Raw genomic sequence first — 26,688 nt, forward strand, 5'->3', positions numbered from 1 at the left:
TCCCGTCACAACTCAAGAGGAGGCACTCTCAACAGGAATGGCGAGAGGAACACCATGGTCGTACCACCATTCCAAGAGCCCCCAGATGTCTCAGTCCATTCCAGAGGAACCTCTTTGCCCTGCACTGGCTCATCTTTCACTCCGAGGATCGACTCACACCACGGTGGCACGTGGGACAGCCCTGTGGGAAAGCCTCGAGGGAAAGCCTCGAGGGAAAACCACAGATCCTTTGATCCACGCGACGGGAATCGTGACATTGCTGCTACAGCCTGGAAGGAAAGCGCACGTGCATGCCCCCACTCGAGACGAGGCCTGACTCCCCTGGGGAGACTCCAGAAGTACCCAAAGATCCATGTCAGCCCCTGAGAGGAATCCTCGGTTCCGGCCGTGACTCCACACAAGGTTTTTGGCCCCGGTATCGACGGGAGAGGAATCCCGAGAGGCCCCCTAGCAACTGGCATGGGGACTGGCCTCTCCTGAGGCCACCAGGGCGGGTCCCTGAGGTCCCCGTCGTAACTCGAGAACACCTGCCGCAACTCGAGAAAATCCAGGAAGTTCTCCCTTCCAGGCGAGATGAGTCCTATTTCTGATGAGGCGTCTGGAGACTAATGACACCTAACCTCTGGAACTTCGAAAGGGTCTTTCACACCCTTGTTGCAACTCAAGAAGTTTACCGTCATACCCGTCTCCACACGAGAGAAAGCACGATGGTCCCGCCCACATACAGAGGAGCCACGTTTCCCCCTAGTAGCTTGAGATGAGGCATCCTTTCCCTGCTTTCAACGGGAAAGAATTCCCGGCATTCCCGTCGCATCTCAAGAGGAGGCACTCTCAACAGGAAAGGCGAGAGGAACTCCATGGTCGTACCACCATTCCAAGAGTCCCCCAGATGTCTCAGTCCATTCCAGAGGAACCTCTTTGCCCTGCACTGGCTCATCTTTCACGCCGAGGATCGACTCACACCATGGTGGCACGTGGGACAGCCCTGTGGGAAAGCCTCGAGGGAAAGCCTCGAGGGAAAACCACAGATCCTTTAATCCTCGCGATGCGAAGCGTGACATTGCTGCTACAGCCTGGAAGGAAAGCGCACGTGCATGCCCCCACTCGAGACGAGGCCTGACTCCCCTGGGGAGACTCCAGAAGTACCCAAAGATCCATGTAACCCCTGAGAGGAATGCTCGGTTCCGGCCCTGACTCCACACAAGGATTTTGGCCCCGGTATCGACGGGAGAGAAATCCCGAGAGGCCCCCTAGCAACTCGCATGGGGACTGGCCTCTCCTGAGGCCACCAGGGTGGGTCCCTGAGGTCCCCGTCGTAACTCGAGAACACCTGCCACAACTCGAGAAAATCCAGGAAGTTCTCCCTTCCAGGCGAGATGAGGCCTATTTCCGATGAGGCGTCTGGAGACTAATGACACCTAACCTCTGGAACTTCGAAAGGGTCTTTCACACCCTTGCTGCAACTCAAGAAGTTCACAGCCATACCCGTGTCCACTCGGGAGGAAGCACGATGGTCCCGCCCACATCCAGAGGAGCCCCGTTTCCCCCTCGGAGCTCGAGATGAGGGATCCTTTCCCTGCTTTCAACGGGAAAGAATTCCCGGCGTTCCCGTCGCATCTCAAGAGGAGGCACTCTCAACAGGAAAGGCGAGAGGAACTCCATGGTCGTACCACCATTCCAAGAGTCCCCCAGATGTCTCAGTCCATTCCAGAGGAACCCCTTTGCCCTGCACTGGCTCATCTTTCACGCCGAGGATCGACTCACACCACGGTGGCACGTGGGACAGCCCTGTGGGAAAGCCTCGAGGGAAAGCCTCGAGGGAAAACCACAGATCATTTGATCCACGCGACGGGAAGCGTGACATTGCTGCTACAGCCTGAAAGGAAAGCGCACGTGCATGCCCCCTCTCGAGACGAGGCCTGACTCTCCTGGGGAGACTCTAGAAGTACCCAAAGATCCATGTCAGCCCCTGAGAGGAATCCTCGGTTCCGGCCCTGACTCCACACAAGGATTTTGGCCCCGGTATCGACGGGAGAGGAATCCCGAGAAGCCCCCTAGCAACTCGCATGGGGACTGGCCTCTCCTGAGGCCACCAGGGCGGGTCCCTGAGGTCCCCGTCGTAACTCGAGAACACCTGCCGCAACTCGAGAAAATCCAGGAAGTTCTCCCTTCCAGGCGAGATGAGGCCTATTTCCGATGAGGCGTCTGGAGACTAATGACACCCAACCTCTGGAACTTCGAAAGGGTTTTCACACCCTTGCTGCAACTCAAGAAGTTCACCGACATACCCGTGTCCACTCGAGAGGAAGCACGATGGTCCCGCCCACATCCCGAGGAGCCCCGTTTCCCCCTCGTAGCTCGAGATGAGGGATCCTTTCCCTGCTTTCAACGGGAAAGAATTCCCGGAGTTCCCGTCACAACTCAAGAGGAGGCACTCTCAACAGGAAAGGCGAGAGGAACTCCATGATCGTACCACCATTCCAAGAGTCCCCCAGATGTCTCAGTCCATTCCAGAGGAACCTCTTTGCCCTGCACTGGCTCATCTTTCACGCCGAGGATCGACTCACACCACGGTGACACGTGGGAGAGCCCTGTGGGAAAGCCTCGAGGGAAAGCCTCGAGGGAAAACCACAGATCCTTTGATCCACGCGACGGGAAGCGTGACATTGCTGCTACAGCCTGGAAGGAAAGCACACGTGCATGCCCCCACTCGAGACGAGGCCTGACTCCCCTGGGGAGACTCCAGAAGTACCCAAAGATCCATGTCAACCCCTGAGAGGAATCCTCGGTTCCGGCCCTGACTCCACACAAGGTTTTTGGCGCCGGTATCGACGGGAGAGGAATCCCGAGAGGCCCCCTAGCAACTCGCATGGGGACTGGCCTCTCCTGAGGCCACCAGGGCGGGTCCCTGAGGTCCCCGTCGTAACTCGGGAACACCTGCCGCAACTCGAGAAAATCCAGGAAGTTCTCCCTTCCAGGCGAGATGAGGTCTATTTCCGATGAGGCGTCTGGAGACTGACACGTAACCTCTGGAACTTCGAAAGGGTCTTTCACACCCTTGCTGCAACTCAAGAAGTTCACCGCCATACCCGTCTCCACTCGAGAGGAAGCACGATAGTCCCGCCCACATCCAGAGGAGCCCCGTTTCCCCCTCGTAGCTCGAGATGAGGGATCCTTTCCCTGCTTTCAACGGGAAAGTATTCCCAGCGATCCCGTCGCATCTCAAGAGGAGGCACTCTCAACAGGAAAGGCGAGAGGAACTCCATGGTCGTACCACCATTCCAAGAGTCCCTCAGATGTCTCAGTCCATTCCAGAGCAACCTCTTTGCCCTGCACTGGCTCATCTTTCACTCCGAGGATCGACTCACACCACGGTGGCACGTGGGACAGCCCTGTGGGAAAGCCTCGAGGGAAAGCCTCGAGGGAAAACCACAGATCCTTTGATCCACGCGACGGGAAGCGTGACATTGCTGCTACAGCCTGGAAGGAAAGCACACGTGCATGCCCCCACTCGAGACGAGGCCTGACTCCCCTGGGGAGACTCCAGAAGTACCCAAAGATCCATGTCAGCCCCTGAGAGGAATCCTCGGTTCCGGCCCTGACTCCACACAAGGTTTTTGGCGCTGGTATCGACGGGAGAGGAATCCCGAGAGGCCCCCTAGTAACTCGCATGGGGACTGGCCTCTCCTGAGGCCACCAGGGCGGGTCCCTGAGGTCCCCGTCGTAACTTGGGAACACCTGCCGCAACTCGAGAAAATCCAGGAAGTTTTCCCTTCCAGGCGAGATGAGGTCTATTTCCGATGAGGCGTCTGGAGACTGACACGTAACCTCTGGAACTTCGAAAGGGTCTTTCACACCCTTGCTGCAACTCAAGAAGTTCACCGCCATACCCGTCTCCACTCGAGAGGAAGCACGATAGTCCCGCCCACATCCAGAGGAGCCCGTTTCCCCCTCGTAGCTCGAGATGAGGGATCCTTTCCCTGCTTTCAACGGGAAAGTATTCCCAGCGATCCCGTCGCATCTCAAGAGGAGGCACTCTCAACAGGAAAGGCGAGAGGAACTCCATGGTCGTACCACCATTCCAAGAGTCCCTCAGATGTCTCAGTCCATTCCAGAGGAACCTCTTTGCCCTGCACTGGCTCATCTTTCACTCCGAGGATCGACTCACACCACGGTGGCACGTGGGACAGCCCTGTGGGAAAGCCTCGAGAGAAAACCACAGATCGTTTGATCCACGCGACGGGAAGCGTGACATTGCTGCTACAGCCTGGAAGGAAAGCACACGTGCATGCCCCCACTCGAGACGAGGCCTGACTCGCCTGGGGAGACTCCAGAAGTACCCAAAGATCCATGTCAGCCCCTGAGAGGAATCCTCGGTTCCGGCCCTGACTCCACACAAACTTTTTGCCCCGGTATCGACGGGAGAGGAATCCCGAGAGGCCCCCTAGCAACTCGCATGGGGACTGGCCTCTCCTGAGGCCACCAGGGCGGGTCCCTGAGGTCCCCGTCGTAACTCGAGAACACCTGCCGCAACTCGAGAAAATCCAGGAAGTTCTCCCTTCCAGGCGAGATGAGGCCTATTTCCGATGAGGCGTCTGGAGACTAATGACACCTAACCTCTGGAACTTCGAAAGGGTCTTTCACACCCTTGCTGCAACTCAAGAAGTTCACCGCCATACCCGTCTCCACTCGAGAGGAAGCACGATGGTCCCGCCCACATCCAGAGGAGCCCCGTTTCCCCCTGGTAGCTCGATATGAGGGATCCTTTCCCTGCTTTCAACGGGAAAGAATTCCCGGCATTCCCGTCGCATCTCAAGAGGAGGCACTCTCAACAGGAAAGGCGAGAGGAACTCCATGGTCGTACCACCATTCCAAGAGTCCCTCAGATGTCTCAGTCCATTCCAGAGGAACCTCTTTGCCCTGCACTCGCTCATCTTTCACGCCGAGGATCGACTCACACCACGGTGGCACGTGGGACAGCCCTGTGGGAAAGCCTCGAGGGAAAGCCTCGAGAGAAAACCACAGATCATTTGATCCACGCGAAGGGAAGCGTGACATTGCTGCTACAGCCTGGAAGGAAAGCGCACGTGCATGCCCCCACTCGAGACGAGGCCTGACTCCCCTGGGGAGACTCTAGAAGTACCCAAAGATCCATGTCAGCCCCTGAGAGGAATCCTCGGTTCTGGCCCTGACTCCACACAAGGTTTTTGGCCCCGGTGTCGACGGGAGAGGAATCCCGAGAGGCCCCCTAGCAACTCGCATGGGGACTGGCCTCTCCTGAGGCCATCAGGGCGGGTCCCTGTGGTACCCGTCGTAACTCGAGAACACCTGCCGCACCTCGAGAAAATCCAGGAAGTTCTCCCTTCCAGGCGAGATGAGGCCTATTTCCGATGAGGCGTCTGGAGACTAATGACACCTAACATCTGGAACTTCGAAAGGGTCTTTCACACCCTTGCTGCAACTCAAGAAGTTTACCGCCATACCCGTCTCCACACGAGAGAAAGCACGATGGTCCCGCCCACATCCAGAGGAGCCCCGTTTCCCCCTCGTAGCTCGAGATGAGGGATCCTTTCCCTGCTTTCAACGGGAAAGAATTCCCGGCATTCCCGTCACATCTCAAGAGGAGGCACTCTCAACAGGAAAGGCGAGATGAACTCCATGGTCGTACCACCATTCCAAGAGTCCCCCAGATGTCTCAGTCCATTCCAGAGGAACCTCTTTGCCCTGCGCTGGCTCATCTTTCACGCCGAGGATCGAATCACACCACGGTGGCACGTGGGACAGCCCTGTGGGAAAGCCTCGAGGGAAAGCCTCGAGGGAAAACCACAGATCCTTTGATCCACGCGACGTGAAGCGTGACATTGCTGCTACAGCCTGGAAGGAAAGCGCACGTGCATGCCCCCACTCGAGACGAGGCCTGACTACACTCGGGAGACTCTAGAAGTACCCAAAGATCCATGTCAGCCCCTGAGAGGAATCCTCGGTTCTGGCCCTGACTCCACACAAGGTTTTTGGCCCGGGTATCGACGGGAGAGGAATCCCGAGAGGCCCCGTAGCAACTCGCATGGGGACTGGCCTCTCCTGAGGCCACCAGGGCGGGTCCCTGAGGTCCCCGTCGTAACTCGAGAACACCTGCGCAACTCGAGAAAATCCAGGAAGTTCTCCCTTCCAGGCGAGATGAGGTCTATTTCCGATGAGGCGTCTGGAGACTGACACGTAACCTCTGGAACTTCGAAAGGGTCTTTCACACCCTTGCTGCAACTCAAGAAGTTCAGCGCCATACCCGTCTCCACTCGAGAGGAAGCACGAGGGTCCCGCCCACATCCAGAGGAGCCCCGTTTCCCCCTCGTAGCTCGAGATGAGGGATCCTTTCCCTGCTTTCAACGGAAAGAATTCCCAGCGTTCCTGTCGCATCTCAAGAGGAGGCACTCTCAACAGGAAAGGCGAGAGGAACTCCATGGTCGTACCATAATTCCAAGAGTCCCCCAGATGTCTCAGTCCATTCCAGAGGAAACTCTTTGCCCTGCACTGGCACATCTTTCACTCCGAGGATCGACTCACACCACGGTGGCACGTGGGACAGCCCTGAGGGAAAGCCTCGAGGGAAAGCCTCGAGAGAAAACCACAGATCCTTTGATCCACGCGACGGGAAGCGTGACATTGCTGCTACAGCCTGGGAGGAAAGCGCACGTGCATGCCCCCACTCGAGACGAGGCCTGACTCCCCTGGGGAGACTCTAGAAGTACCCAAAGATCCATGTCATCCCCTGAGAGGAATCCTCGGTTCTGGCCCTGACTCCACACAAAGTATTTGGCCCCGGTATCGATGGGAGAGGAATCCCGAGAGGCCCCCTAGCAACTCGCATGGGGACTGGCCTCTCCTGAGGCCATCAGGGCGGGTCCCTGTGGTACCCGTCGTAACTCGAGAACACCTGCCGCACCTCGAGAAAATCCAGGAAGTTCTCCCTTCCAGGCTAGATGAGGCCTATTTCCGATGAGGCGACTGGAGACTAATGACACCTAACCTCTGGAACTTCGAAAGGGTCTTTCACACCCTTACTGCAACTCAAGAAGTTCACCGACATACCCGTGTCCACTCGAGAGGAAGCACGATGGTCCCGCCCACATCCCGAGGAGCCCCGTTTCCCCCTCGTAGCTCGAGATGAGGGATCCTTTCCCTGCTTTCAACGGGAAAGAATTCCCGGCGTTCCCGTCGCATCTCAAGAGGAGGCACTCTCAACAGGAAAGGCGAGAGGAACTCCATGGTCGTACCACCATTCCAAGAGTCCCCCAGATGTCTCAGTCCATTCCAGAGGAACCTCTTTGCCCTGCACTGGCTCATCTTTCATGCCGAGGATCGACTCACACCACGGTGGCACGTGGGACAGCCCTGTGGGAAAGCCTCGAGGGAAAGCCTCGAGGGAAAACCACAGATCCTTTGATCCACGCGACGGGAAGCGTGACATTGCTGCTACAGCCTGGAAGGAAAGCGCACGTGCATGCCCCCACTCGAGACGAGGCCTGACTCCCCTGGGGAGACTCCAGAAGTACCCAAAGATCCATGTCAGCCCCTGAGAGGAATCCTCGGTTCTGGCCCTGACTCCACACAAGTTTTTTGGCCCCGGTATCGACGGGAGAGGAATCCCGAGAGGCCCCCTAGCAACTCGCATGGGGACTGGCCTCTCCTGAGGCCATCAGGGCGGGTCCCTGTGGTACCCGTCGTAACTCGAGAACACCTGCCGCAACTCGAGAAAATCCAGGAAGTTCTCCCTTCCAGGCGAGATGAGGCCTATTTCCGATGAGGCGTCTGGAGACTAATGACACCTAAACTCTGGAACTTCGAAAGGGTCTTTCACACCCTTGCTGCAACTCAAGAAGTTCACCGCCATACCCGTCTCCACTCGAGAGGAAGCACGATGGTCCCGCCCACATCCAGAGGAGCCCCGTTTCACCCTCGTAGCTCGAGATGAGGGATCCTTTCCCTGCTTTCAACGGGAAAGAATTCCCGGAGTTCCCGTCGCATCTCAAGAGGAGGCACTCTCAACAGGAAAGGCGAGAGGAACTCCATGGTCGTACCACCATTCCAAGAGTCCCCCAGATGTCTCAGTCCATTCCAGAGGAACCTCTTTGCCCTGCACTGGCTCATCTATCACGCCGAGGATCGACTCACACCACGGTGGCACGTGGGACAGCCCTGTGGGAAAGCCTCGAGGGAAAGCCTCGAGGGAAAACCACAGTTCCTTTGATGCACGCGACGGGAAGCGTGACATTGCTGCTACAGCCTGGAAGGAAAGCACACGTGCATGCCCCCACTCGAGACGAGGCCTGACTCCCCTGGGGAGACTCCATAAGTACCCGAAGATCCATGTCAGCCCATGAGAGGAATCCTCGGTTCCGGCCCTGACTCCACACAAGGTTTTTGGCCCCGGTATCGACGGGAGAGGAATCCCGAGAGGCCCCCTAGTAACTCGCATGGGGACTGGCCTCTCCTGAGGCCACCAGGGCGGCTCCCTGAGGTCCCCGTCGTAACTCGAGAACACCTGCCGCAACTCGAGAAAATCCAGGAAGTTCTCCCTTCCAGGCTAGATGAGGCCTATTTCCGATGAGGCGTCTGGAGACTAATGACACCTAAATTCTGGAACTTCGAAAGGGTCTTTCACACCCTTGCTGCAACTCAAGAAGTTTACCGCCATACCCGTCTCCACACGAGAGAAACCACGATGGTCCCGCCCACATCCAGAGGAGCCCCGTTTCCCCCTCGTAGCTCGAGATGAGGGATCCTTTCCCTGCTTTCAACGGGAAAGAATTCCCGGCATTCCCGTCGCATCTCAAGAGGAGGCACTCTCAACAGGAAAGGCGAGAGGAACTCCATGGTCGTACCACCATTCCAAGAGTCCCCCAGATGTCTCAGTCCATTCCAGAGGAACATCTTTGCCCTGCACTGGCTCATCTTTCACGCAGAGGATCGACTCACACCACGGTGGCACGTGGGACAGCCCTGTGGGAAAGCCTCGAGGGAAAGCCTCGAGGGAAAACCACAGATCCTTTGATCCACGCGACGGGAAGCGTGACATTGCTGCTACAGCCTGGAAGGAAAGCGCACGTGCATGCCCCCACTCGAGACGAGGCCTGACTCCCCTGGGGAGACTCCAGAAATACCCAAAGTTCCATGTCACCCCTGAGAGGAAACCTCGGTTCCGGCCCTGACTCCACACAAGGTTTTTGGCCCCGGTATCGACGGGAGAGGAATCCCGAGAGGCCCCCTAGCAACTCGCATGGGGAATGGCCTCTCCTGAGGCCATCAGGGCGGGTCCCTGTGGTACCCGTCGTAACTCGAGAACACCTGCCGCACCTCGAGAAAATCCAGGAAGTTCTCCCTTCCAGGCTAGATGAGGCCTATTTCCGATGAGGCGTCTGGAGACTAATGACACCTAACCTCTGGAACTTCGAAAGGGTCTTTCACACCCTTACTGCAACTCAAGAAGTTCACCGACATACCCGTGTCCACTCGAGAGGAAGCACGATGGTCCCGCCCACATCCCGAGGAGCCCCGTTTCCCCCTCGTAGCTCGAGATGAGGGATCCTTTCCCTGCTTTCAACGGGAAAGAATTCCCGGCGTTCCGGTCGCATCTCAAGAGGAGGCACTCTCAACAGGAAAGGCGAGAGGAACTCCATGGTCGTACCACCATTCCAAGAGTCCCCCAGATGTCTCAGTCCATTCCAGAGGAACCTCTTTGCCCTGCACTGGCTCATCTTTCTCGCCGAGGATCGACTCACACCACGGTGGCACATGGGGCAGCCCTATCGGAAAGCCTCGAGGGAAAACCACAGATCCTTTGATCCACGCGACGGGAAGCGTGACATTCCTGCTACAGCCTGGAAGGAAAGCGCACGTGCATGCCCCCACTCGAGACGAGGCCTGACTCCCCTGGGGAGACTCCACAAGTACCCAAAGATACATGTCAGCCCCTGAGAGGAATCCTCGGTTCCGGCCCTGACTCCACACAAGGGTTTTGGCCCCGGTATCGACGGGAGAGTAATCCCGAGAGGCCCCCTAGCAACTCGCATGGGGACTGGCCTCTCCTGAGGCCACCAGGGCGGGTCCCTGAGGTCCCCGTCGTAACTCGAGAACACCTGCCGCAACTCGAGAAAATCTAGGAAGTTCTCCCTTCCAGGCGAGATGAGGCCTATTTCCGATGAGGCGTCTGGAGACTAATGACACCTAACCTCTGGAACTTCGAAAGGGTCTTTCACACCCTTGCTGCAACTCAAGAAGTTCACCGCCATACCCGTCTCCACTCGAGAGGAAGCACAATGGTCCCGCCCACATCCAGAGGAGCCCCGTTTCACTCTGGTAGCTCGAGATGAGGGATCCTTTCCCTGCTTTCAACGGGAAAGAATTCCCGGCGTTCCCGTCGCATCTCAAGAGGAGGCACTCTCAACAGGAAAGGCGAGAGGAACTCAATGGTCGTACCACCATTCGAAGAGTCCCCCAGATGTCTCAGTCCATTCCAGAGCAACCTCTTTGCCCTGCACTGGCTCATCTTTCACGCCGAGGATCGACTCACACCACGGTGGCACGTGGGACAGCCCTGTGGGAAAGCCTCAAGGGAAAGCCTCGAGGGAAAACCACAGATCCTTTGATCCAGGCGACGGGAAGCATGACATTGCTGCTATAGCCTGAAAGGAAAGCGCACGTGCATGCCCCCACTCGAGACGAGGCCTGACTACCCTGGGGAGACTCCAGAAGTACCCAAAGATCCATGTCAGCCCCTGAGAGGAATCCTCGGTTCCTGCCCTGACTCCACACAAGGTTTTTGGCCCCGGTATCGACGGGAGAGGAATCCCGAGAGGCCCCCTAGCAACTCGCATGAGGACTGGCCTCTCCTGAGGCCACCAGGGCGGGTCCCTGAGGTCCCCGTCGTAACTCGAGAACACCTGTCCCAACTCGAGAAAATCCAGGAAGTTCTCCCTTCCAGGCGAGAAGAATCCTATTTCCGATGAGGCGTTTGGAGACTAATGACACCTAAACTCTGGAACTTCGAAAGGGTCTTTCACACCCTTGCTGCAACTCAAGAAGTTCACCGCCATACCCGTCTCCACTCGAGAGGAAGCACGATGGTCCCGCCCACATCCAGAGGAGCCCCGTTTCCCCCTCGTAGCTCGAGATGAGGGATCCTTTCCCTGCTTTCAACGGGAAAGAATTCCCGGCGTTCCCGTCGCATCTCAAGAGGAGGCACTCTCAACAGGAAAGGCGAGAGGAACTCCATGGTCGTACCACCATTCCAAGAGTCCCCCAGATGTCTCAGTCCATTCAAGAGGAACCTCTTTGCCCTGTACTGGCTCATCTTTCACGCCGAGGATCGACTCACACCACCGTGGAACGTTGGACAGACCTGTGGGAAAGCCTCGAGGGAAAGCCTCGTGGGAAAACCACAGATCCTTTGATCCAGGCCACGGGAAGAGTGACATTGCTGCTACAGCCTGGAAGGAAAGCGCACGTACCTGTCCCCACTCGAGACGAGGCCTGACTCCCCTGGGGAGACTCCAGAAGTACCCAAAGATCCATGTCAGCCCCAGAGAGGAAACCTCGGTTCCGGCCCTGACTCCACACAAGGTTTTAGGACCCGGTATCGACGGGAGAGGAATCCCAGAGTCCCTCTAGCAACTCGCATGGGGATTGGCCTCTCCTGAGGCCACCAGGGTTGGTACCTGAGGTCCCCGTCGTAACACGAGAACACCTGCCGCAACTCGAGAAAATCCAGGAAGTTCTCCCTTCCAGGCGTGATGAGGCCTATTTCCGATGAGGCGTCTGGAGACTAATGACACCTAACCTCTGGAACTTCGAAAGGGTCTTTCATACCCTTGCTGCAAATCAAGAAGTTCACCGCCATACCCGTCTCCACTCGAGAGGAAGCACGATGGTCCCGCCCACATCCAGAGGAGCCCCGTTTCCCCCTCGTAGCTCGAGATGAGGGATCCTTTCCCTGCTTTCAACGGGAAAGAATTCCCGGCGTTCCCGTCGCATCTCAAGAGGAGGCACTCTCAACGGGAAAGGCGAGAGGAACTCCATGGTCGTACCACCATTCCAAGAGTCCCCCAGATGTCTCAGTCCATTCCAGAGGAACCTCTTTGCCCTGCACTGGCTCATTTTTCACGCCGAGGATCGACTCACACCACGGTGGCACGTGGGACATCCCTGTGGCAAAGCCTCGAGGGAAAGCCTCGAGGGAAAACCACAGATCCTTTGATCCACGCGACGGGAAGCGTGACATTGCTGCTATAGCCTGGAAGGAAAGGGCACGTGCATGCCCCCACTCGAGACGAGGCCTCACTCCCCTGGGGAGACTCCAGAAGTACCCAAAGATCCATGTCAGCCCCTGAGCGGAATCCCCGGTTCCGGCCCTGACTTAACAGAAGGTTTTTGGCCCCGGTATCGACGGGAGAGGAATCCTGAGAGGCCCCCAACAACTCGCATGGGGGCTGGCCTTTCCTGAGGCCACCATGTCGGGTCCCTGAGGTCCCCGTCGTAACTCGAGAACACCTGCCGCAACTCGAGAAAATCCAGGAAGTTCTCCCTTCCAGGCGAGATGAGGCCTACTTCCAATGAGGCGTCTGGAGACTAATGACACCTAACCTCTGGAACTTCGAAAGGGTCATTCACACCCTTGCTGCAACTCAAGAAGTTCACCGCCATACCCGTCTCCACTCGAGAGGAAGCACGATGGTCCCGCCCACATCCAGAGGAGCCCCGTTTCCCCCTCGTAGCTCGAGATGAGGGATCCTTTCCCTGCTTTCAACGGGAAAGAATTCCCGGCGTTCCCGTCGCATCTCAAGAGGAGGCACTCTCAACAGGAAAGGCGAGAGGAACTCCATGGTCGTACCACCATTCCAAGAGTCCCCCAGATGTCTCAGTCCATTCCAGAGGAACCTCTTTGCCCTGCACTGGCTCATCTTTCACGCCGAGGATCGACTCACACCACGGTGGCACGTGGGACAGCCCTGTGGGAAAGCCTCGAGGGAAAACCACAGATCCTTTGATCCACGCGACGGGAAGCGTGACATTGCTGCTACAGTCTGGAAGGAAAGCGCACGTGCATGCCCCCACTCGAGACGAGGCCTGACTCCCCTGGGGAGACTCCAGAAATACCCAAAGTTCCATGTCACCCCTGAGAGAAAACCTCGGTTCCGGCCCTGACTCCACACAAGGTTTTTGGCCCCGGTATCGACGGGAGAGGAATCCTGAGAGGCCCCCTAGCAACTCGCATGGGGACTGGCCTTTCCTGAGGCCACCATGGCGGGTCCCTGAGGTCCCCGTCGTAACTCGAGAACTCCTGTCGCAACTCGAGAAAATCCAGGAAGTTCTCCCTTCCAGGCGAGATGAGGCCTATTTCCAATGAGGCGTCTGGAGACTAATGACACCTAACCTCTGGAACTTCGAAAGGGTCTTTCACACCCTTGCTGCAACTCAAGAAGTTCACCGCCATACCCGTCTCCACTCGAGAGGAAGCACGATGGTCCCGCCCATATCCAGAGGAGCCCCGTTTCCCCCTCGTAGCTCGAGATGAGGGATCCTTTCCCTGCTTTCAACGGGAAAGAATTCCCGGCATTCCCCTCGCATCTCAGGAGGAGGCACTCTCAACAGGAAAGGCGAGAGGAACTCTATGGTCGTACCACCATTCCAAGAATCCCCCAGATGTCTCAGTCCATTCCAGAGGAACCTCTTTGCCCTGCACTGGCTCATCTTTCACGCCGAGGATCGACTCACACCACGGTGGCACGTGTGACAGCCCTGTGGGAAAGCCTCGAGGGAAAACCACAGATCCTTTGATCCACGCGACGGGAAGCGTGACATTGCTGCTACAGCCTGGAAGGAAAGCGCACGTGCATGCCCCCACTCAAGACGAGTCCTGACTCCCCTAGGGAGACTCCAGAAGTACCCAAAGATCCATGTCACCCCTGAGAGGAAACCTCGGTTCCGGCCCTGACTCCACACAAGGTTTTTGGCCCCGGTATCGACGGGAGAGGAATCCTGAGAGGCCCCCTAGCAACTCGCATGGGGAATGGCCTTTCCTGAGGCCACCATGGCGGGTCCCTGAGGTCCCCGTCGTAACTCGAGAACACCTGCCGCAACTCGAGAAAATCCAGGAAGTTCTCCCTTCCAGCCGAGATGAGGCCTATTTCCGATGAGGCGTCTGGAGACTAATGACACCTAAACTCTGAAACTTCGAAAGGGTCTTTCACACCCTTGCTGCTACTCAAGAAGTTCACCGCCATACCCGTCTCCACTCGAGAGGAAGCACGATGGTCCGCCCACATCCAGAGGAGCCCCGTTTCCCCCTCGTAGCTCGAGATGAGGGATCCTTTCCCTGCTTTCAACGGGAAAGAATTCCCGGCGTTCCCGTCGCATCTCAAGAGGAGGCACTCTCAACAGGAAAGGCGAGAGGAACTCCATGGTCGTACCACCATTCCAAGAGTCCCCCAGATGTCTCAGTCCATTCCAGAGGAACCTCTTTGCCCTGCACTGGCTCATCTTTCACGCCGAGGATCGACTCACACCACGGTGGCACGTGGGACAGCCCTGTGGCAAAGCCTCGAGGGAAAGCCTCGAGGGAAAACCACAGATCCTTTGATCCACGCGACGGGAAGCGTGACATTGCTGCTACAGCCTGGAAGGAAAGCGCACATGCATGCCCCCACTCGAGACGAGGCCTGACTCCCCTGGGGAGACTCCAGAAATACCCAAAGTTCCATGTCACCTCTGAGAGGAAACCTCGGTTCCGACCCTGACTCCACACAAGGTTTTTGGCCCCGGTATCGACGGGAGAGGAATCCTGAGAGGCCCCCTAGCAACTCGCATGGGGACTGGCCTTTCCTGAGGCCACCATGGCGGGTCCCTGAGGTCCCCGTCGTAACTCGAGAACACCTGCCGCAACTCGAGAAAATCCAGGAAGTTCTCCCTTCCAGGCGAGATGAGGCCTATTTCCGATGAGGCGTCTGGAGACTAATGACACCTAACCTCTGGAACTTCGAAAGGGTCTTTCACACCCTTGCTGCAACTCAAGAAGTTCACCGCCATACCCGTCTCCACTCGAGAGGAAGCACGATGGTCCCGCCCACATCCAGAGGAGCCCCGTTTCAAATTCGTAGCTCGAGATGAGGGATCCTTTCCCTGCTTTCAACGGGAAAGAATTCCCGGCGTTCCCGTCGCATCTCAAGAGGAGGCACTCTCAACAGGAAAGGCGAGAGGAACTCTATGGTCGTACCACCATTCCAAGAATCCCCCAGATGTCTCAGTCCATTCCATAGGAACCTCTTTGCCCTGCACTGGCTCATCTTTCACGCCGAGGATCGACTCACACCACGGTGGCAAGTGGGACAGCCCTGTGGGAAAGCCTCGAGGGAAAGCCTCGAGGGAAAACCACAGATCCTCTGATCCACGCGAAGGTAAGCGTGACATTGCTGCTACAGCCTGGAAGAAAAGCGCTCGTGCATGCCCCCACTCGAAACGAGGCCTGACTCCAGTGGGGAGACTCCAGAAGTACCCAAAGATCCATGTCAGCCCCTGAGACGAATCCTCGGTTCCGGCCCTGACTCCAAACAAGGTTTTTGGCCCCGGTATCGACAGGAGAGGAATCCTGAGAGGCCCCCTAGCAACTCGCATGGGGACTGGCTTTTCCTGAGGCCACCAGGGCGGTTCCCTGAGGTCCCCGTCGTAACTCGAGAACACCTGCCGCAACTCGAGAAAATCCAGTATGTTCTCCCTTCCAGGCGAGATGAGGCCTATTTCCAATGAGGCGTCTGGAGACTAATGACACCTAAACTCTGGAACTTCGAAAGGGTCTTTCACACCCTTGCTGCAACACAAGAAGTTCACCGCCATACCCGTCTCCACTCGAGAGGAAGCACGATGGTCCCACCCACATCCAGAGGAGCCCCGTTTCCCCTCGTAGCTCGAGATGAGGGATCCTTTCCCTGCTTTTAACGGGAAAGAATTCCCTGCATTTCCTTCGCATCTCAAGAGGAGGCACTCTCAACAGGAAAGGCGAGAGGAACTCCATGGTCGTACCACCATTCCAAGAGTCCCTCAGATGTCTCAGTCCATTCCAGAGGAACCTCTTTGCCCTGCACTGGCTAATCTTTCACGCCGAGGATCGACTCACACCACGGCGGCACGTGGGACAACCCTGTGGGAAAGCCTCGAGGGAAAGCCTCGAGGGAAAACCACAGATCCTTTGATCCACGCGACGAGACGCGTGACATTGCTGCTATAGCCTGGAAGGAAAGGGCACGTGCATGCCCCCACTCGAGACGAGGCCTCACTCCCCTGGGGAGACTCCAGAAGTACCCAAAGATCCATGTCAGCCCCTGAGCGGAATCCCCGGTTCCGGCCCTGACTTAACAGAAGGTTTTTGGCCCCGGTATCGACGGGAGAGGAATCCTGAGAGGCCCCCAACAACTCGCATGGGGACTGGCCTTTCCTGAGGCCACCATGTCGGGTCCCTGAGGTCCCCGTCGTAACTCGAGAACACCTTCCGCAACTCGAGAAAATCCAGGAAGTTCTCCCTTCCAGGCGAGATGAGGCCTACTTCCAATGAGGCGTCTGGAGACTAATGACACCTAACCTCTGGAACTTCGAAAGGGTCATTCACACCCTTGCTGCAAATCAAGAAGTTCACCGCCATACCCGTCTCCACTCGAGAGGAAGCACGATGGTCCCGCCCACATCCAGAGGAGCCCCGTTTCCCCCTCGTAGCTCGAGATGAGGGATCCTTTCCCTGCTTTCAACGGGAAAGAATTCCCGGCGTTCCCGTCGCATCTCAAGAGGAGGCACTCTCAACAGGAAAGGCGAGAGGAACTCCATGGTCGTACCACCATTCCAAGAGTCCCCCAGATGTCTCAGTCCATTCCAGAGGAACCTCTTTGCCCTGCACTGGCTCATCTTTCACGCCGAGGATCGACTCACACCACGGTGGCACGTGGGACAGCCCTGTGGGAAAGCCTCGAGGGAAAACCACAGATCCTTTGATCCACGCGACGGGAAGCGTGACATTGCTGCTACAGTCTGGAAGGAAAGCGCACGTGCATGCCCCCACTCGAGACGAGGCCTGACTCCCCTGGGGAGACTCCAGAAATACCCAAAGTTCCATGTCACCCCTGAGAGAAAACCTCGGTTCCGGCCCTGACTCCACACAAGGTTTTTGGCCCCGGTATCGACGGGAGAGGAATCCTGAGAGGCCCCCTAGCAACTCGCATGGGGACTGGCCTTTCCTGAGGCCACCATGGCGGGTCCCTGAGGTCCCCGTCGTAACTCGAGAACTCCTGTCGCAACTCGAGAAAATCCAGGAAGTTCTCCCTTCCAGGCGAGATGAGGCCTATTTCCAATGAGGCGTCTGGAGACTAATGACACCTAACCTCTGGAACTTCGAAAGGGTCTTTCACACCCTTGCTGCAACTCAAGAAGTTCACCGCCATACCCGTCTCCACTCGAGAGGAAGCACGATGGTCCCGCCCATATCCAGAGGAGCCCCGTTTCCCCCTCGTAGCTCGAGATGAGGGATCCTTTCCCTGCTTTCAACGGGAAAGAATTCCCGGCATTCCCCTCGCATCTCAAGAGGAGGCACTCTCAACAGGAAAGGCGAGAGGAACTCTATGGTCGTACCACCATTCCAAGAATCCCCCAGATGTCTCAGTCCATTCCAGAGGAACCTCTTTGCCCTGCACTGGCTCATCTTTCACGCCGAGGATCGACTCACACCACGGTGGCACGTGTGACAGCCCTGTGGGAAAGCCTCGAGGGAAAACCACAGATCCTTTGATCCACGCGACGGGAAGCGTGACATTGCTGCTACAGCCTGGAAGGAAAGCGCACGTGCATGCCCCCACTCAAGACGAGTCCTGACTCCCCTAGGGAGACTCCAGAAGTACCCAAAGATCCATGTCACCCCTGAGAGGAAACCTCGGTTCCGGCCCTGACTCCACACAAGGTTTTTGGCCCCGGTATCGACGGGAGAGGAATCCTGAGAGGCCCCCTAGCAACTCGCATGGGGAATGGCCTTTCCTGAGGCCACCATGGCGGGTCCCTGAGGTCCCCGTCGTAACTCGAGAACACCTGCCGCAACTCGAGAAAATCCAGGAAGTTCTCCCTTCCAGCCGAGATGAGGCCTATTTCCGATGAGGCGTCTGGAGACTAATGACACCTAAACTCTGAAACTTCGAAAGGGTCTTTCACACCCTTGCTGCTACTCAAGAAGTTCACCGCCATACCCGTCTCCACTCGAGAGGAAGCACGATGGTCCGCCCACATCCAGAGGAGCCCCGTTTCCCCCTCGTAGCTCGAGATGAGGGATCCTTTCCCTGCTTTCAACGGGAAAGAATTCCCGGCGTTCCCGTCGCATCTCAAGAGGAGGCACTCTCAACAGGAAAGGCGAGAGGAACTCCATGGTCGTACCACCATTCCAAGAGTCCCCCAGATGTCTCAGTCCATTCCAGAGGAACCTCTTTGCCCTGCACTGGCTCATCTTTCACGCCGAGGATCGACTCACACCACGGTGGCACGTGGGACAGCCCTGTGGCAAAGCCTCGAGGGAAAGCCTCGAGGGAAAACCACAGATCCTTTGATCCACGCGACGGGAAGCGTGACATTGCTGCTACAGCCTGGAAGGAAAGCGCACATGCATGCCCCCACTCGAGACGAGGCCTGACTCCCCTGGGGAGACTCCAGAAATACCCAAAGTTCCATGTCACCTCTGAGAGGAAACCTCGGTTCCGACCCTGACTCCACACAAGGTTTTTGGCCCCGGTATCGACGGGAGAGGAATCCTGAGAGGCCCCCTAGCAACTCGCATGGGGACTGGCCTTTCCTGAGGCCACCATGGCGGGTCCCTGAGGTCCCCGTCGTAACTCGAGAACACCTGCCGCAACTCGAGAAAATCCAGGAAGTTCTCCCTTCCAGGCGAGATGAGGCCTATTTCCGATGAGGCGTCTGGAGACTAATGACACCTAACCTCTGGAACTTCGAAAGGGTCTTTCACACCCTTGCTGCAACTCAAGAAGTTCACCGCCATACCCGTCTCCACTCGAGAGGAAGCACGATGGTCCCGCCCACATCCAGAGGAGCCCCGTTTCACATTCGTAGCTTGAGATGAGGGATCCTTTCCCTGCTTTCAACGGGAAAGAATTCCCGGCGTTCCCGTCGCATCTCAAGAGGAGGCACTCTCAACAGGAAAGGCGAGAGGAACTCCATGGTCGTACCACCATTCCAAGATTACCCCAGATGTCTCAGTCCATTCCAGAGGAACCTCTTTGCCCTGCACTGGCTCATCTTTCACGCCGAGGATCGACTCACACCACGGTGGCACGTGGGACAGCCCTGTGGGAAAGCCTCAAGGGAAAGCCTCGAGGGAAAACCACAGATCCTTTGATCCACGCGACGGGAAGCGTGACATTGCTGCTACAGCCTGGAAGGAAAGCACACGTGCATGCCCCCACTCGAGACGAGGCCTGACTCCCCTGGGGAGACTCCAGAAGTACCCAAAGATCCATGTCAGCCCCTGAGAGGAATCCTCGGTTCCGGCCCTGACTCCACACAAGGTTTTTGGCCCCGGTATCAACGGGAGAGGAATCCCGAGAGGCCCCGTAGCAACTCGCATGGGGACTGGCCTCTCCTGAGGCCACCAGGGCGGGTCCCTGAGGTCCCCATCGTAACTCGAGATCACCTGCCGCAACTCGAGAAAATCCAGGAAGTTCTCCCTTCCAGGCGAGATGAGGCCTATTTCCGATGAGGCGTCTAGAGACTAATGACACCTAAACTATGGAACTTGGAAAGGGTCTTTCACACCCTTGCTGCAACTCAAGTAGTTCACCGCCATACCCGTATCCACTCGAGAGGAAGCACGATGGTCCCGCCCACATCGAGAGGAGCCCCGCTTCCCCCTCGGAGCTCGAGATGAGGGATCCTTTCCCTGCTTTCAACGGGAAAGAATTCCCGGCGTTCCTGTCGCATCTCAAGAGGAGGCACTCTCAACAGGAAAGGCGAGAGGAACTCCATGGTCGTACCACCATTCCAAGAGTCCCCCAGATGTCTCAGTCCATTCCAGAGGAACCTCTTTGCCCTGCACTGGCTCATCTTTCACGCCGAGGATCGACTCACACCACGGTGGCACGTGGGACAGCCCTGTGGGAAAGCCTCGAGGGAAAACCACAGATCCTTTATTCCACGCGACGGGAAGCGTGACATTGCTGCTACAGCCTGGAAGGAAAGCGCACGTGCATGCCCCCACTCGAGACGAGGCCTGACTCCCCTGGGGAGACTCCAGAAATACCCAAAGTTCCATGTCACCCCTGAGAGAAAACCTCGGTTCCGGCCCTGACTCCACACAAGGTTTTTGGCCCCGGTATCGACGGGAGAGGAATCCTGAGAGGCCCCCTAGCAACTCGCATGGGGACTGGCCTTTCGTGAGGCCACCATGGCGGGTCCCTGAGGTCCCCGTCGTAACTCGAGAACACCTGCCGCAACTCGAGAAAATCCAGGAAGTTCTCCCTTCCAGGCGAGATGAGGCCTATTTCCTATGAGGCGTCTGGAGACTAATGACACCTAACCTCTGGAACTTCGAAAGGGTCTTTCACACCCTTGCTGCAACACAAGAAGTTCACCGCCATACCCGTCTCCACTCGAGAGGAAGCACGATGGTCCCGCCCACATCCAGAGGAGCCCCGTTTCCCCTCGTAGCTCGAGATGAGGGATCCTTTCCCTGCTTTTAACGGGAAAGAATTCCCTGCATTTCCTTCGCATCTCAAGAGGAGGCACTCTCAACAGGAAAGGCGAGAGGAACTCCATGGTCGTACCACCATTCCAAGAGTCCCTCAGATGTCTCAGTCCATTCCAGAGGAACCTCTTTGCCCTGCACTGGCTAATCTTTCACGCCGAGGATCGACTCACACCACGGCGGCACGTGGGACAACCCTGTGGGAAAGCCTCGAGGGAAAGCCTCGAGGGAAAACCACAGATCCTTTGATCCACGCGAAGGTAAGCGTGACATTGCTGCTACAGCCTGGAAGAAAAGCGCTCGTGCATGCCCCCACTCGAAACGAGGCCTGACTCCAGTGGGGAGACTCCAGAAGTACCCAAAGATCCATGTCAGCCCCTGAGACGAATCCTCGGTTCCGGCCCTGACTCCAAACAAGGTTTTTGGCCCCGGTATCGACAGGAGAGGAATCCTGAGAGGCCCCCTAGCAACTCACATGGGGACTGGCTTTTCCTGAGGCCACCAGGGCGGTTCCTTGAGTTCCCCGTCGTAACTCGAGAACACCTGCCGCAACTCGAGAAAATCCAGGATGTTCTCCCTTCCAGGCGAGATGAGGCCTATTTCCAATGAGGCGTCTGGAGACTAATGACACCTAACTTCTGGAACTTCGAAAGGGTCTTTCACACCCTTGCTGCAACACAAGAAGTTCACCGCCATACCCGTCTCCACTCGAGAGGAAGCACGATGGTCCCGCCCACATCCAGAGGAGCCCCGTTTCCCCTCGTAGCTCGAGATGAGGGATCCTTTCCCTGCTTTTAACGGGAAAGAATTCCCGGCATTTCCGTCGCATCTCAAGAGGAGGCACTCTCAACAGGAAAGGTGAGAAGAACTCCATGGTCGTACCACCATTCCAAGAGTCCCGCAGATGTCTCAGTCCATTCCAGAGGAACCTCTTTGCCCTGCACTGGCTCATCTTTCACGCCGAGGATCGACTCACACCACGGCGGCACATGGGACAACCCTGTGGGAAAGCCTCGAGGGAAAGCCTCGAGGGAAAACCACAGATCCTTTGATCCACGCGAGGGAAGTGTGACATTGCTGCTACAGCCTGGAAGGAAAGCGCACGTGCATGCCCCCACTCGAAACGAGGCCTGACTCCCCTGGGGAGACTCCAGAAGTACCCAAAGATCCATGTCAGCCCCTGAGAGGAATCCCCAGTTCCGGCCCTGACTCCACACAAGGTTTTTGGCCCCGGTATCGACGGGAGAGGTATCCCGAGAGGCCCCGTAGCAACTCGCATGGGGACTGGCCTCTCCTGGGGCCACCAGGGCGGGTCCCTGAGGTCCCCGTCGTAACTCGAGAACACCTGCCGCAACTCGAGAAAATCCATGAAGTTCTCCCTTCCAGGCGAGATGAGGCCTATTTCCGATGAGGCGTCTGGAGACTAATGACACCTAACCTCTGGAATTTCGAGAGGGTCTTTCACACCCTTGCTGCTACTCAAGAAGTTCACCTCCATACCCGTCTCCACTCGAGACGAAGCACGATGGTCCCGCCCACATCCAGAGGAGCCCCGTTTCCCCCTCGTAGCTCGAGATGAGGGATCCTTTCCCTGCTTTCAACGGGAAAGAATTCCCGGGGTTCCCGTCGCATCTCAAGAGGAGGCACTCTCAACAGGAAAGGCGAGAGGAACTCCATGGTCGTACCACCATTCCAAGAGTCCCCCAGATGTCTCAGTCCATTCCAGAGGAACCTCTTTGCCCTGCACTGGCTCATCTTTCACGCCGAGGATCGACTCACACCACGGTGGCAAGTGGGACAGCCCTGTGGGAAAGCCTCGAGGGAAAGCCTCGAGGGAAAACCACAGATCCTTTGATCCACGTGACGGGAAGCGTGACATTGCTGCTACAGCCTGGAAGGAAAGCGCACGTGCATGCCCCCACTCGAGACGAGGCCTGACTCCCCTGGGGAGACTCCAGAAATACCCAAAGTTCCATGTCACCCCTGAGAGAAAACCTCGGTTCCGGCCCTTACTCCACACAAGGTTTTTGGCCCCGGTATCGACGGGAGAGGAATCCTGAGAGGCCCCCTAGCAACTCGCATGGGGACTGGCCTTTCCTGAGGCCACCATGGCGGGTCCCTGAGGTCCCCGTCGTAACTCGAGAACACCTGCCGCAACTCGAGAAAATCCAGGAAGTTCTCCCTTCCAGGCGAGATGAGGCCTATTTCCTATGAGGCGTCTGGAGACTAATGACACCTAACCTCTGGAACTTCGAAAGGGTCTTTCACACCCTTGCTGCTACTCAAGAAGTTCACCGCCATACCCGTCTCCACTCGAGAGGAAGCACGATGGTCCCGCCCACATCCAGAGGAGCCCCGTTTCCCCCTCGTAGCTCGAGATGAGGGATCCTTTCCCTGCTTTCAACGGGAAATAATTCCCGGCGTTCCCGTCGCATCTCAAGAGGAGGCACTCTCAACAGGAAAGGCGAGAGGAACTCCATGGTCGTACCACCATTCCAAGTGTCCCCCAGATGTCTCAGTCCATTCCAGAGGAACCTCTTTGCCCTGCACTGGCTCATCTTTCACGCCGAGGATCGACTCACACCACGGTGGAACGTGGGACAGCCCTGTGGGAAAGCCTCGAGGGAAAGCCTCGAGGGAAAACCACAGATCCTTTGATTCACGCGACGGGAAGCGTGACATTGCTGCTACAGCCTGGAAGGAAAGCGCACGTGCATGCCCCCACTCGAGACGAGGCCTGACTCCCCTGGGGAGACTCCAGAAATACCCAAAGGTCCATGTCACCCCTGAGAGGAAACCTCGGTTCCGACCCTGACTCCACACAAGGTTTTTGGCCCCGGTATCGACGGGAGAGGAATCCTGAGAGGCCCCCTAGCAACTCGCATGGGGACTGGCCTTTCCTGAGGCCACCATGGCGGGTCCCTGAGGTCCCCGTCGTAACTCGAGAACACCTTCCGCAACTCGAGAAAATCCAGGAAGTTCTCCCTTCCAGGCGAGATGAGGCCTATTTCCGATGAGGCGTCTGGAGACTAATGACACCTAACCTCTGGAACTTCGAAAGCGTATTTCACACCCTTGCTGCAACTCAAGAAGTTCACCGCCATACCCGTCTCCACTCGAGAGGAAGCACGATGGTCCCGCCCACATCCAGAGGAGCCCCGTTTCACATTCGTAGCTCGAGATGAGGGATCCTTTCCCTGCTTTCAACGGGAAAGAATTCCCGGCGTTCCCGTCGCATCTCAAGAGGAGGCACTCTCAACAGGAAAGGCGAGAGGAACTCCATGGTCGTACCACCATTCCAAGAGTCCCCCAGATGTCTCAGTCCATTCCAGAGGAACCTCTTTGCCCTGCACTGGCTCATCTTTCACGCCGAGGATCGACTCACACCACGGTGGCACGTGGGACAGCCCTGTGGGAAAGCCTCGAGAGAAAACCACAGATCATTTGATTCACGCGACGGGAAGAGTGACATTGCTGCTACAGCCTGGAAGGAAAGCGCACGTGCATGCCCCCACTCGAGACGAGGCCTGACTCCCCTGGGGAGACTCTAGAAGTACCCAAAGATCCATGTCAGCCCCTGAGAAGAATCCTCGGTTCTGGCCCTGACTCCACACAAGGTTTTTGGCCCCGGTATCGACGGGAGAGGAATCCCGAGAGGCTCCCTAGCAACTCGCATGGGGACTGGCCTCTCCTGAGGCCATCAGGGCGGGTCCCTGTGGTACCCGTCGTAACTCGAGAACACCTGCCGCACCTCGAGAAAATCCAGGAAGTTCTCCCTTCCAGGCTAGATGAGGCCTATTTCCAATGAGGCGTTTGGAGACTAATGACACCTAACCTCTGGAACTTCGAAAGGGTCTTTCACACCCTTGCTGCAACTCAAGAAGTTCACCGACATACCCGTGTCCACTCGAGAGGAAGCACGATGGTCCTGCCCACATCCCGAGGAGCCCCGTTTCCCCCTCGTAGCTCGAGATGAGGGATCCTTTCCCTGCTTTCAACGGGAAAGAATTCCCGGCGTTCCCATCGCATCTCAAGAGGAGGCACTCTCAACAGGAAAGGCGAGAGGAACTCCATGGTCGTACCACCATTCCAAGAGTCCCCCAGATGTCTCAGTCCATTCCAGAGGAACCTCTTTGCCCTGCACTGGCTCATCTTTCACGCCGAGGATCGACTCACACCACGGTGGCACGTGGGACAGCCCTGTGGGAAAGCCTCGAGGGAAAGCCTCGAGGGAAAACCACAGATCCTTTGATGCACGCGACGGGAAGCGTGACATTGCTGCTACAGCCTGGAAGGAAAGCACACGTGCATGCCCCCACTCGAGACGAGGCCTGACTCCCCTGGGGAGACTCCAGAAGTACCCAAAGATCCATGTCAGCCCCTGAGAGGAATCCTCGGTTCCAGCCCTGACTCCACACAAGGTTTTTGGCCCCGGTATCGACGGGAGAGGAATCCCGAGAGGCCCCCTAGCAACTCGCATGGGGACTGGCCTCTCCTGAGGCCACCAGGGCGGGTCCCTGAGGTCCCCGTCGTAACTCGAGAACACCTGCCGCAACTCGAGAAAATCCAGGAAGTTCTCCCTTCCAGGCGAGATGAGGCCTATTTCCGATGAGGCGTCTGGAGACTAATGACACCCAACCTCTGGAACTTCGAAAGGGTCTTTCACACCCTTGCTGCAACTCAAGAAGTTCACCGACATACCCGTGTCCACTCGAGAGGAAGCACGATGGTCCTGCCCACATCCAGAGGAGCCCCGTTTCCCCCTCGTAGCTCGAGATGAGGGATCCTTTCCCTGCTTTCAACGGGAAAGTATTCCCAGCGATCCCGTCGCATCTCAAGAGGAGGCACTCTCAACAGGAAAGGCGAGAGGAACTCCATGGTCGTACCACCATTCCAAGAGTCCCTCAGATGTCTCAGTCCATTCCAGAGGAACCTCTTTGCCCTGCACTGGCTCATCTTTCACGCCGAGGATCGACTCACACCACGGTGGCACGTGGGACAGCCCTGTGGGAAAGCCTCGAGGGAAAGCCTCGAGGGAAAACCACAGATCCTTTGATCCACGCGACGGGAAGCGTGACATTGCTGCTACAGCCTGGAAGGAAAGCACACGTGCATGCCCCCACTCGAGACGAGGCCTGACTCCCCTGGGGAGACTCCAGAAGTACCCAAAGATCCATGTCAGCCCCTGAGAGGAATCCTCGGTTCCGGCCCTGACTCCACACAAGGTTTTTGGCGCTGGTATCGACGGGAGAGGAATCCCGAGAGGCCCCCTAGCAACTCGCATGGGGACTGGCCTCTCCTGAGGCCACCAGGGCGGGTCCCTGAGGTCCCCGTCGTAACTTGGGAACACCTGCCGCAACTCGAGAAAATCCAGGAAGTTCTCCCTTCCAGGCGAGATGAGGTCTATTTCCGATGAGGCGTCTGGAGACTGACACGTAACCTCTGGAACTTCGAAAGGGTCTTTCACACCCTTGCTGCAACTCAAGAAGTTCACCGCCATACCCGTCTCCACTCGAGAGGAAGCACGATAGTCCCGCCCACATCCAGAGGAGCCCCGTTTCCCCCTCGTAGCTCGAGATGAGGGATCCTTTCCCTGCTTTCAACGGGAAAGTATTCCCAGCGATCCCGTCGCATCTCAAGAGGAGGCACTCTCAACAGGAAAGGCGAGAGGAACTCCATGGTCGTACCACCATTCCAAGAGTCCCTCAGATGTCTCAGTCCATTCCAGAGGAACCTCTTTGCCCTGCACTGGCTCATCTTTCACTCCGAGGATCGACTCACACCACGGTGGCACGTGGGACAGCCCTGTGGGAAAGCCTCGAGAGAAAACCACAGATCGTTTGATCCACGCGACGGGAAGCGTGACATTGCTGCTACAGCCTGGAAGGAAAGCACACGTGCATGCCCCCACTCGAGACGAG

This window comes from Capricornis sumatraensis, chromosome 7 (assembly GCF_032405125.1).
Source record: "Capricornis sumatraensis isolate serow.1 chromosome 7, serow.2, whole genome shotgun sequence".
Taxonomy (NCBI): Eukaryota; Metazoa; Chordata; class Mammalia; order Artiodactyla; family Bovidae; genus Capricornis; species Capricornis sumatraensis.